The sequence below is a fragment of the Anser brachyrhynchus genome (assembly GCF_964034855.1).
Source record: "Anser brachyrhynchus genome assembly, chromosome: 7".
Lineage (NCBI taxonomy): Eukaryota > Metazoa > Chordata > Aves > Anseriformes > Anatidae > Anser > Anser brachyrhynchus.
The window spans coordinates 23,727,060-23,741,069 of record NC_137701.1 but is presented as its reverse complement, the minus strand read 5'-3'; the positions used below and the strand labels follow the sequence as shown (position 1 = coordinate 23,741,069).

Below are 14,010 nucleotides of genomic sequence, written 5' to 3'. Positions count from 1 at the left end.
AAAAGTCATAGGAAAAGCAGAACAGTTTCAAAGTGAAATGTATGCATCAGAGAAAGGAAACCAATGACAAGCAGTGAACCAGAGGAATAGCTCTTCTGCCACTTCCTTTATTACTTCACAGCAAGTGATTTTTCATCGGGATCTGAAAGGTGAAGTTTGCTACACATCGATACTGAAAAGCTGTTTGCAAGGAAACAGTATGGCATGACAGCCTGGAACCAATCTTTTCACGCCCACCCTAAAGTGCTATTTACAAGCAATTCACCCACTGCAATATGGTTATTTGAATGTAACAGAGGCCATGGGAAATGTGTGTTTTGCCAGAGAGAAGTGACACTGAGGTTGCATTAAATATCTGTAATAGTACATCTAAATAGAAATAAAAGGTCAGCTCTTCAGCTTGGGTAGGTTAGCATGGCCTTCTGGATTAAACAAAGATAGTCTAGCTAAATTCTGAAGGAACGAGCTTACCAACTTTGCATTGTTGTAATAAGTCAATAGTAACCATCATTGTACGCAGAGCTCAAATTTTTCATCAGCACATTGGCATCTCAATTTACTGTATCATATCCCAAGTTTTTGGGAAGTTGGACTAAGATGCAAGACCGATGTTACTCAGGATGAAGAAGGTAAATGTGCTGAGTTCTTCAGTGTTAAGACATATTATGGCAGAGGTAAACTAATTCATGTAATACACAGATGAGAGGGAGAGGACTGCAGAGACAGTATGTGATTATCAAAATTCATCATCTGTTATTCAGAAAATGCATTTAGTTAACTTACTGTCTAGTAAGTGAAAGCTTCTGGAAATAAAGTTACATTTTGCATTTCTGAGTTTTGTTGTACTTAGTTTGCCACAAATTTGTGGCTTACTTCCCAAGGTCCCCGTCGTGGGCTTATTATTGTTGTCATTAGTGTTGAAAGAGGGAATTGTCATTCCTGTTTATTAGAAATACTCTCAGTAGCTCTAGCAAAGACCATAAGCTGCTATGCCAGTTATTTCATTTCAAACTCTTTACACATTTTTAATCATTTAGTAAAGGTCTGTAGTTAAGGAGAGGAAAAAGAAGAGAATAAAATGATGAAAGCATAAAATTAAAAAACTAAAATAATAATAATCTTGACTTCACCCTTGCTAGAAAGAAAAGTTTTATATGTATACAAAACTATTTCTGGACAACTAGGGAATATTAATAACACATGGGCAAGTGAGAAGTCTTTGAGACAGTGAGAATACTTCTGCCACTTTTTTTTTTTTTTTTACTTTTTTTTTTCCCTCCATCTGGTTAAGAGAAGTCAGATAAGCCTGGGTGATATATAAAAATTAGCACTGACAGATTCTTGAATGGCAGGAGAAATCAAGCAAAGTTTAGTAAGGATATGCTACAGTTACAACTTTTTATGCTTTTTACAAAGATCTGTCCTGAGTCCCTTTCCACATGAGTTCAAATGTGCTGAAAGCTGTCAGACTTCTCCCTCCAATTTTGCATAAGTAACCTTGCCATAGCATAGAGAGCTGATGAGCCAAACAAAGTACAAGTATATCACAGTCTGGCAATTCTTGCTTGACTCTTTGATTTTGAGCCAGTCTACCACTGTATCAGGAAAATACAAATGTGCCTCATTTCTGATTTCTTTTCAACTGATCCTTGTGCTTAGCACACTAAAGCAAAAATTTAGAAAAACTTTCCTGTAGTATGGATGTGTTCCTTGACACAGACATAGGAATTATTGGCTTGTAAGAATCACTTGGATGCCTTTTAAATACCCAGGTACAAAAATACTATCGTAACATTGCCACATTATGAAACATACAATTAGGTAATAATCTGCTTGATTTATATATAATTTTTTGTGATGTGGAAACAGCAATCCTCTGGCTGTCTCAGAATTTTTGGTGTCTGTTGTGCTTAATGTTGCATAATGTGGGAAATAAAGGCAAAATATAAAATTTCAGAGAACAGACAAGGTTTAAGGTATGTAAGAATAACGCTTCAGTGCCTGGACCTCAAACATGAATGAAAGTGAGCTGATATATCGAGGTTGGCAAATGAGGAAAACAGAAAATTAAAACAAGGTCTCATGTATATGTTGCTGAAAAAAAAAGCACGTTTTCTGGTTTGACCCAGGAAATACTGCTTGAGAGTTAGAGGAATAAGATTTTTCTTTTCTTTTTAAAGAATATTTCCCCTCTCTATCTAGCTCAGATATTTTCAGTCTGTTTTGAATGAGATGGGTGAAGACTGCCAGGGAGAAGCAAGAGTTGCCATTGAAGCCTAACTGGAAAGATTAACCCCCGTTATATGTACAGTCCAATTCAAGTGGGTTCATGGTGAACTTAAAAACAAAACAAACGAACAAAACCCCCAACTCTAGAGTGACTGATTTTGTTAGACAGTTTGATAATGCAGTACATGGCAAGTTTTTAGCCATTGGTCCATTTCCTAATTACAGACAACATCCTTCAAATATACCTGGTAATGCTCTTAAAAAAGTGGGAGCAGTGAATCTAAATAAAAATGTTTCCAACAAATTATAGTTTAGGAAGTATAAATTCTCTGAATTCTGAATCTATTGATGCCAAAGGAAGAATCCATAGATATTAACAAGGAATTTTAGCCAAAGACTTCTGAAAAAGCATTGATTATATTCCATTCTTATTAGTGCTCTTACTGAAGGTGGTGGCATAGATGATAAGTTGTGTGGCAATGTCTATGACATGAGAGGCAAAGACATGACAGGGAATCCTCCAAATATAAATATTATGATAAATCACTAATTCAGTAACATCAAACACAACTTGCTACTTTGCCAGACATGGTATTGTATTTCAAACTGGTCTGCATGCTTGGTTGTTGGGTTTTTGTTTGTTTATTTGTTTTTGTTTTCCAGATGTCTTCCATTTGGACTAAGATGTAGAAAAAGTAGTGAATGTCATCAATAACATCCGTATGGGGATGATCTAGCATTTCAGCCAGTAACGAGAAGCAAAAAGTGACTAAGCAAATAACTTTACTTTTTAACTTGTATTCACCCTGTTTTCATGGATGAGTGCTTCTATCCCATTCCACCACATCATTACAATTCAGTATCAACTGTCTTAAACTAATCCCATTCCACGCATCTATAATGGCAACTGATATCAAGTCCTTCTGGGACTTCAGTTGTATTCAATTGGTTTGCTATATTGTGTTTTAATAATTGGTTTCTTTAATGCTAAATTTGTCAGTGTCTCTAAATGTGAAAGATCAACAGATACTGTGTATCTGAATGAAAGGCTTTTACTGTGGTTCATTCCTGCCGGTAATCACACATTCCCTGTAACACACCCTCACTAGTAAAATCTGAGTAGATAAAATGGCCCCCTGTCTGTTTTCTTCAGACAATCTATTTCATAGCTGAGTTTCTTCATTCTATATATTTTCAGTTTTGGTACTTTGAGCAACCGAAAGTTGATCATAACATAAATTAAGAACAGAACAATCAAATCTCAAGCCAAAGAATAATTGAAAACTTCTGTTCTCCTTGTGCATTCCCATTAAAGTCAAAGAGAATACACAAGTAGAAGACAGTTTGGAATAGGCTTTGACCCATAACTACTGCTATTATGCAAGGGGGATTTAAAATTTCTTATCCACTTTGTATAAGAGCACATGACACTTGCTTCAGTGGAAGGTATCTGGTTCATTAAACTGAACAATTAGCCGCAAGAAAATCTATACATTGGATTAGTTAAATCATTTTTTGGAGATACAGAAGTGCTCATTAATTAGTAACAGGAATAATTTGTGCTTTACTGCAATATCAATCAAGATTAAATGTGTTATATAATTTAATAATTAGGCAGTACAATTATGCTGCAGTTAAAAGGGAAACAGTTCTTCTGTAACCGAACAACATAAATTAAGGAAAAGATAGTTATGTTGATTATAACACCACAAGAAATCATTACAGATGATACAACTAGGAATCTATACTGTTGAAAGAGAAGGCATATTATGCCCGCAATAATTTCCTTGAATTGAAACTGTCTGGAACATTTGAATAGTTGCATCAGCAATTTTCTTTTCTTTCATATTGTAAATACTTAAAAGTTACTATAGCTATTTCTTTTCATTATCCCCAAAATCTTCACCAAATGGAAACCAGATTTCTTTTAAAAATCAGAATACAGGGAAAACATTATAGCTTTGCATAAACTTACATAAAAATACAAGTAGTAACTAATCTAGTTTGAGATTAAGTGGCAACATCAGCAATGGAAAGAAGGTGAAATATTGCAAGAGTTTAGTTACATTTACATCTGTGGCACTTCACCTCACTGATAAGCAAAAAAAAATATGGCAATTTCAAACAAAAACATCTTTATTTTCCTAATTTCAAAGTTAGAAGTGAAGAAGTGCATCAGTGTCAGTCATGGCAACCCCTCTCACAACAGTGTTCTGACTTTTAAATACCAATCCGAGTTGATTTAAAATGTGTTTTTATACCATTTTTAGCCAAATCCTAATTCAATTTAAAATGATGCACACATCTGGAGCAATTTTAATGAAGTGGAGTTAATGTAGCTGTATGTTCGAATCAGAGATATGCTGACTGAAACAGGCCTACAGTTGGATATCATTGGTTCTGGGCTTATATCTCAGAATAAGATGATCAGAACTTAGAGGCTTTGATTGGAAATAATACCTGTTGCTTAAAAGTTTAAAAGGCTTGAAAAGTTTTATTCTAAGTTTTTTTCTGTCATATTAAAAGGCCCCTTCTCTAAGTAAATTCAGTCTTTGTTGGATGAAGCTAATCTTTTCATCATCCAAGTGATTAGTCTCCAGTTGTGTGCATTTCTTTATCTATCAAAGTCTGTTATGAAACAATTTTTCCAAGAAATTTGAAAGAAGAAATATGAAGAGATTTGTTCAAGACAGTAATTTCAATCACAATTGCAGTTAATGACTAAGGAATCAAGCTTTCTATGTGGAAGCAGTTTTACTGTTATTCCTCTGATCTTCTTGCCTGCCTGCTGGTATGACATCTTTAACACTTTGCATTTACAATCCTCATATCTAAAGACCTCGGTAAGATGTATTGGGCAGGATTAGCAAGAAAACAAAGGCTGTTATTAGTTATTTAGGTAGTCACTGACAGTGATTATTTGCCCTTAAGCCAAAGATATTTCTAAGGACCAATTTAAAAAGTTTTAAATTAAAATTGAGAAAATAATATATATATATTTAAAAAAGGCTAAGTTTGCAGTAAAACTGAAAGCAAAACAAAAACTATTTCTGACTTTGGACTGAATTTTGGCAAATTTTTAGAAGGTGAATACATTTTATTTAGACAGCTTCATGGTATGCAATTGTGAATTCCACCAATAAAAAGGTATGTTGCAGCAGAAGAGATTTCTTTTGACACACACGCAGAAATCTACTTTCCCACTTTGGAACAGAACTTTGGGGATTTTTTAATATATATATATATTTGTCTCATTCACTTTATTGAACATCTCTACCCAGCCCACCATTCCTGTTTTGAGTTGACTTATAGCAGCTTTTTTTTCTTCATTTTTCAGCCAAAAAACACACCATATAGTGGTTCACACCATTCTTTGCACTCATTCATAATAAAAGCCAAGAACAGAGCAAGCGCTTGACTCCCTGCAAGCTCACCAAATTCTTTCCATTCCTCTATGCCTGTCAGAAAAGTAGGTAGGGAATGCAAATGAAAGCAAGCTACACCATCTCCTTGTATCTGAGAAAGCTCAGGAAGAGCAGAGAAGGTTTCAAGATAAAAGCTCCCCAAGCTCTCTTTTTACCTCTTTAGCAATTGATTATCAGCCCATTTCTTCCACTGTTACTATGGGTTTCTAGCTTGTGACCTTTACTCCATTTGTTTCAAGGGGTTAGCACTTAATTGGAGTCCAGTAGAAGTAGGGTGTTTCTCCAATGTTTCCATAGCTGTGCATACTAAACACTTACTAATGGTGTGTGTATCAAGGAGCTTTTGGTTGTGGCTTCTGCATCTGGGGCAGCATTCAGAAAGGAGTGACGCTGAGAGCTGCCAATGCTAGCAGCTGTGGAGAAGCCTTTCTCCACAGGATACTTGGAGATTTATTGGAAAAATGCAAGAGGAAGGATCTTGGATTTCAAATTTGATTTTGATCCTTGACACTTTGTTAGCACTGGAGAAACAGCACACTAAGGTGGCATTGGTTTGTGCTGCTTCTTCATCAGCTATTCTGATGAAGAATAGCCCTTTATGTTCTGAGTCTGCAGTCAAATAAACCACTACAATACCTGCGGTCTTTGTAAAATTGCATTTATCTCTTTTCATTTGGATGTTGGGATGCAGAGCCAATTATACCTCTATATTTAAGTAGCTGTGAACAGTCATAACAATTTCCCTAGAACTCAGAATAGTCATCCTTTACTGCAAATAGAGCGTTATTAGCCACACGCTACAATCGAAGTCCTAGGGTTAACACATTAGTTATGCCAACCATATAAATATTTAGCTCTTGAAGGAAGGCTGCTACATTATAAAAGAAGCATTAAATTAAATATTAGTATTAGAATTTCAATAACATGATTAGTAACTCTTAAGATTAATGGGTCTATTCCTCTGATTGGAACAGGTTGGAAGAAATTGTGTAAGTATTATATAGATGTAGAAGCAGAATAAAAGAGAATTTAGTCCATTCTACTTAGTATCTATTTATACTGTTGCAGCAATACCACAAATATTTTTAAGAGAAATGAAAACAGTGTATATATCTTGGTCTTTACATTAGCTTTCTGTATCATTATGTGATAATAGTATATATTTTGCTGCATAATTAAAAACAGAACAAATGTCTTTATGCTTGAGTTCACAGTAAGTTTCTAAGCTGGACAGGAAGCTGTGAGTTCAAGTCCCACACTAAGACTTGGACTGAAACCCAGAAGTGGTACCGCAATGCAGTATTAGAGATGATACTGCATTTGTTGTTCATTCTTTTGGATAAAATGTAAAGCTTATGTTTTCTCCATTCATCTTGAAGAGTGTTTTTGTGGAAGTGTTTTTAAAATTATGCTTTTTTAAATGAACGTATTGTAACCTTATTTCCTGGTCAGCTGTCATTTCTCCTCCCACTCAATATTTAAAAATTCACTTACAAGCTGTTAGTGAGCATACACTAGTTGTTCTTTTACACATCTGATAGGTATGTCACTATTTTGGGAAGTACTCAGAGCTGAGCATGGATGTATCGGGTCACATCCTAGTTTTGCACTTCTAACGCTCTTTTTGGGTTGTAGGGTTTTTTAAGAAAAACTGCACTCTGAAGCAACTGTTAAAAGAGTTCTGGTGATCTGGGGCACTGCAGTAAAGGCACTACCATCTTTTAAATGGGTAAAACACTTAACACTGTGCTGATAAATAGGCAAGCTTGTATTACCGTTGAACAACTCTTTGCATAACGCTACAAAGGATAAAGATTCTTGAATTTTCCATCTACTCATTTTACATGAGTGGAAGACTAGAAAAGCAATTAACATGTATATAGGTGCCTACTTAGATTTGGCCCTCTTCTCTGAACTATCTGAATGCTTCACACAAACTGTTTCTTAATCTGCTGTCCACTCAACTTCTACCACATATTTGTTTGCCTAAGGATGGCATAAAATATTTTTATCCGGTGAAAAAAATCTGGGGCATAATGGGTAATTTAGTTTCTAAGGAAATGTAAGTTGGGAACTGAAGTTTATCTCTTTTTAGTTGTTAGTGTAAAATTGAGCTTGAAATTTTGCATTAAGACGGCTATGTGTAAACACTTTTTTTTTTCTTCTAAAAAGTGATTGCTTTAAGTTGCAATGAAAAGCTTTTTCATAGGAATCTGTGCTCAGTCTTTTGTTTTTGTATATGTCATTGAAATAAGCATCACAGCTGGGTGTGTCTCAACTATTGGCCTTGAGATACTTTGTCTCAGTAGCTCATAGATAAAAGTAGCAAGGACAAATTGATGTCTCCAGTGTTAATTAAAAAGTCAGATTTGTCCTCAGCTTCTGCTTCTGCTTACCTGACTAGTTTATACTGCACCTGGGAGCGTGGAGCTAAGAGGCAGTTGGAGAAATAGTGGAGAAGCAGTAAGAACTACTTTTACAATGGGAATAGTAATCTGATTTTCCATGAAAATGTCAAATGTCTGGCAATTGCCATGTTAGGCTGTACAGTTAGGAAAATCCTGCTATTTCTAGCCTGGATTAAAGCAGAAACGCAACCAAACAAATGACAAAAATGAAAGGCAGACTACTGGGGAGACCATTATAGCAGAGGAAATCGGAAAAGTTAGTCTGAAGTTGGTTTCCTCTTTGTGGCACTAACAATGCCTTTAGAAACAGTGAATGTCAGTACCTTCATTTAGGTAAACAGAATTTAAAAATACAGACTAGACATTCAGGAATTGTAAAAAAAATAAAAATAAAAAAAATAGAATGGTGGCTGCAGAGAAGCAAGAAAGATATTTAAATTTTCTAAAATTTTATAAAATTGTAACTTGTTTAGAGATAAACCATAGAATATTCCTTTATTTTTTGACTGTCTACTTTTATAAGTGTATTAAAATGAAAATACCATATTTTTTTTTCCTGTATTTTTATGTAATACAAATGATACTACAGGGTCCTACAGTAAGTGGATCATAGATCTAAGAATTTTTAATATTCCTTATAAGATATATTAAAATTACACAACTTTTATATACTATGCATAATAAAATACAGGACAAAAAGAAACTATATGGCCATATTTCTCTCAATTATGGGATTTTTGGGATCAATATTTGGGTTCAGGTATTGTTTTTTCTCCTCTTTGCAAATAACATTTATTAATTATAGACTGTGTTAATTTTGGCAGTTTGAAGCCAAATGTTTTGACTTGGTAGATAGAGCAGACTTCTCCATTTTGTGATATAATACGTGTTTTCCAAGTTATGTTTTGACTCCTTGTTTTCATCCAGCATGTTTGCTTTCTTCATAGATGTCTTCAGAGACACTTTGCTTTCAGTACTTTTGTAGCAAGAATTTGTGACAGTTGGTCTTTGCTTTATAAAGAAACAGTCAAACTGCTGTTTGTTGCATTTTATTGCCCACTGCAAGGCATGTCCCTCCCTGGACCTATCTTTGCAGAACCTGACTTAGGTACCCTGTGGAAATATGTACCTTATTTAGGTTAATACCTGTATCTGAAGAAAGTTTAAATATACTGTACAACCAATTAAGTGATATTGTTAACAAACAGATAGAGATGAGTCCTGTAAATGGCAATAGTAAAAACTTTATTTTAACAAGTATCTGAAAAAAAAAATTGTTTATATTGGTGGTTTTATTAGTAGCTAGTTATTTTGCATTTGAGATCAATCTAAATGAAGAGATGCTCCTCAGTTTACATCAAATGGAAGTCTATATTACCTTGATGCATCAGAGAGATGACAGGAAAATGTAATTCATTTTTAATATGAAGAAATAAAACGGTCTTTCAGTGAAAGGCCTTTCCCAATAAAATATCCGTGAGATGGTTATGGTGAGAAGGGTTAGAAGGTCTTTTGGAGGTTTTCAATAGATTTACTCTCAGGCTGTGCTGATAGGAGTAGCTTTTAGTTGCAGAGGACCCAAAGATTAAGACTGGGTTTGAGACTCTTGAAATCTGTGAGTGTTACTGGATGCACACAGCTGTGAGTTTCTATTTCCATTGCCACACACTGCAACCCCAATTTTCTACATAGGGAGTGCTTAGGAGTTAAGTTTACTTCCAGTTCTGTTAACTCAGTGAAGGTTGTTCACTTTCTGCCTCTCATTACTTCACATTCATGTCTATATGTATGAATGTGTGCTGGGGATCTAGGTCATACTAGCACCTGTGTACTGCGGATACAGCTGCACAGCCAGAGGCAGAACTCAAAGTGGTTCAGGCTGGTTTGCAGAAACCAGCTGTGAAATTTACAGCTGATTCCTAAGCCAGCTGTTAGCATGCTCTCCAGCACACCTAGCTTTACCATCTCCAGGAAGTCCCTGTCCTATTCCTGTGCCCTGCACATGATGGAGAAGCAGTAGCAGAAAAGAGAAGATCAAGAACTGTCCGCTGAACTTAACTGAGTTTTCAGGCACTACTCGCTACCCTACCTATCATTCTTGGCCCTAGAAAGCCTCAGAATTTTTTCAGTGATTACTTTGACTGGGAGAGTGCAGATGTCCACAGTGACACTTCTGCACAGCTCCCTAGCTTCCTACAGAAGTGTTTGTTTTTGGTGTGTGATCCTTTCATGCAGAAAGAGATAACTGAGCATTCAACAAAAGTTATACAAAACTCACAATCTAGTGCAGTGTAATTAAAAAACGGAGTAAATAAGAGCCCTGGCCCCAATTACAGTCACACTGCACGGTACGTATCATAAATCAGACCTTCAGAAATATCTAACTAGGTAGCATCAAAAAGTCCTGGGTAATTTCCTTCCAGTTATTTTAGCCACATGTTTCTAATTGATTACTTTTGGAAAAAAGATTAAATCTAAATATGGTGAAACAAAAGCACATCAGGAAAACTTCACATTCAAAGAGACTATGTACAGTTATCTTCTCACCACACCACTTCACATCTTGTATTTTTACTCTGCTACAGAATAATAAAAACACATTAATATGACTTTTTGCTATCCTAGAAATAAACATGTTTTTATCAAGGTTGAAGAGAAAGCAAATCTAAAATACTTCCAAGAGGGAGCCTTGACTTTCAGCCAGTCCTCTGCTCTATTGAGTCTGTGCTTGTTTCAGTTAAGGTAAGTGAGGGGAAGGGGTGTTAGCTCACCTTCCTACTCTTTTTGTAAGCCTAGATAAAAAACAAAAATAGGTCCAACCTGAATTCTGGCATTTCCAACAATTCCCATGCAATCAATGTGTTAGTTTTACTGCAGAGTCTATATTTGCTGTTCATGCTCTTGTCCCACCTGGTGGGTACACGGCATCCAAAATTTGCTTGTGTGGCCCTTTTGCATGCTTTCTACTGCTTTGCACTATTTTGTAAATAGGTTATATGCCCTGTATGTTTGCAATAATCATTATAATGAAGACGATGTTTACTGACACAAGCTTAACCCCAAAAGTTTAATTTTGAAGATGTTAGGTATTCCAATTTCCAAAAGCACTCAGATCTGAATTTCCCATGGTAGACCAAAAATGTCCAAACCAGTGTTCCTGCTTTGAAATTCAGCTATTTTAAATATGGGTACAGTGAAATTCAGCATTCGCAGAAATGACTCAGTTGAAACATGACATGAAAAGTTAGTGGGGTGGAGCCTGAAAAAAAATATTTCTGTTGTTGCTATCCCACAGTTCTGCCAAGGACTAAAATATTTCATGCAAGCTCACACAGTCATTACTGCACACTTTCTTATGTTGCTTATATTACGGTGCTTATATTTACTTTCTCTCCTTCTGGAGTGCTCTATAATATACAGCTTCTCCAGAGGACCCACACTCTTGAAGTCAGAAAAGGTGTCAGATTCCAATGCTACATCAAACTTTCTGTTTGACTTTTGGATTTTAATTTAATGCAGAGCCAAGCTAATTTCATATGGTAATATTGACTATATTCTTGTTTGATAGCTAGTGTTAGGCATTCGTTTTGATTATAATTATATAATTATGAGTAATTACAACCACGATAGTAAATATATCTGAAGCTATTTACTGCATTTCCCAGAAACAATATTAAAGCTAAAAATAATGTTGGTACCAAAACCACTAAGTGCAATATATTCACTGCTGAATATTGCCAGTTTCTCTGAAGAAATCATTTGTAGAATAGTAGTGAATTTGTAGTTTGTCCCTTCTGCTGTGTTACTGTAGCAAGGATATTTGTTGTAGACATGACATGAAAAAGACGTGTAAATAAGCCTAAGTGGTAGCAATGAAAAGGCATTGACATTTCCTTTGCTATTATCCTTTGTAGATATTACTGAATGTAAAGTCTGAGTTTTAAAATTACAGTAGATCCTCTATGGCATAAGAAAGAGTAAAAGAACAGTGAACTATTCAAGAAGTCAGATTTATAACTTAAACCTTAAATAACCTAACTTTGCAGTTTGGGACAGACTTTCAGAAAAGATCAACCCTCATTTAGGCACAGAATGCAGGCCATTTTCATACATACAACCCATACATAACCAAAATCAAAATCCTCACAAATCAAAGAGCAGAGTATTTGAACACAGTAACTTTTCTTGAAAACCTAGCCATGCATTGTAGTGCCTGGCCTGTAGGAAAGGTGAACATATCTCATAATTTCATTATATACGGGGTTAAAATTGTGTGCCTCTTTATGAATAAAGATAGTATAATTCCCGCTAAGTAGCAAACTACTGAAATGAGTAAACAGCCTATTGCCAGGTGTGCTCAGCTGATTCATGTTCAGCATATGACCATACCAGCTGCTTTATTTATGTTGAGTTGGAGGAGAGTCTCAACAGGGGGAAAAAAATATTCTGTGTATGCTTGAGAATCCACATTACCCTTCAGATCTTTTGCTCTTCCTGTCCCCCTCAAAGCTGTAGTAATATTAAAGCTGAAATGAGCTTTATGCATGGAGCTAACTAGGAACTTATCCAGCAGATTTTTACATGTTCTTCTTCCACTTGTTTAAAGACACAAGCTTCTCAATGACTCAAAGTCTGTGGTCCTGTGATCCTAAAAGTACTCAAAATAGAACTGATATGACCACCACTGATTGAAGGCTGATAAGCTTGGCACAAACCCACCCACCCCAACCAACCAACCGATTTTAAGTTGATTCAACCCTGTAATTTCTCCTTTGCACACTGCTACCACATAAGGAAAAAGAACATTGACAATTTGCTCAAAGTATTGGTAAACCAGCAAAGAGGACAGACTCAACCCCCCCCACCTTTTTTTTTTCTGTTTATTTTTATTTATTTATTTTTTTCTACAGTATATAGATCATGTGCCCATGGCAGGTGGTAATGAACTTTCATAATAATTCTTTAATCCCTTTGGAAAGGTTCCTTTGCCTATAATGACTAAGAGATAGCATGACGACTTTGATCCCTGCTCTTGGTTCAGTATCACAGTTCTGATATGTCATTTCCACAAACTGTAAGACACTTTCAACCTTGAACGCAGATGTGCATGAAGGCATCTATTCTGCCTAAAATTTTGAAAGGAAAGTTTCTGTCTTACATCTCCAGGGTAGTAGCAATTTGGGGTGATGCACAGTAGCCTTTAGCCAGACATATGTCTGGCTAAGTGCAGCCTTTTTACTGCTCTTCAGAAAGGCTGATTAGGTAGGCTTAATGGAATTTTCAATCCTGAACCCAAAAATGGCTTAAACTTAGCATTATCACTTTGAAAATAAAACACTTATTTCTCCCAGCCAATAGACCCGGGCAGTTCCATGGCAGAATTCACTGCCTTGATCCCTAAAATTTCCTATTATATTCCCTTTCATTGGTTCAGGTCACAGAGAGAAAATGATAATTTCAATGAATTATAACAATGCCATAACACTACAGATTAGGGCTCTAGTCAGTATGAAATTCAATTTGAAAATATGTTCTGTTACTTTGCTCTTGTAATTGCTTGCAAAATGCACTCTGAAATATATTTTATATCTAAAAAAAGAACCATTCACTGATGATCTGTTCAACGAGGTCTCAAAAAAACCCCACATACTTCTAAAGCCTTTATCAAATTCCTAATTTCTAAATATCAAATATATAACTATCAAATATTTTCAAGTATTTCAAATCTAAATGAACAGATATAAGCTTTTCAGTTATTCAAATAGCTTTTCAGAAATGAAACTTTTTAGTTTGCAGGGAGTTCGGTTTGCATTTCTTTTCATTTAGATAAAGACAATTTCTGAAGTTATGTTAGTCATAAAAGTATGTTTTGTAATATCTGTTTAAAGATAACTGGATTCTTCTGCAAAACAGTATCAGAAACAAGGCTTGGAAATGCCATCATTTTG

At 35.4% G+C, this 14,010-nt stretch overlaps 1 protein-coding gene across 8 annotated transcripts in view; it reads right to left on the bottom strand.

The window, feature by feature from the left end:
* The window catches only part of KCNH7 (potassium voltage-gated channel subfamily H member 7), a 224,575-nt gene that overhangs the window by 190,845 nt on the left and 19,720 nt on the right, over positions 1 to 14,010 (bottom strand). The gene's annotated exons all lie outside the window — the stretch shown is intronic.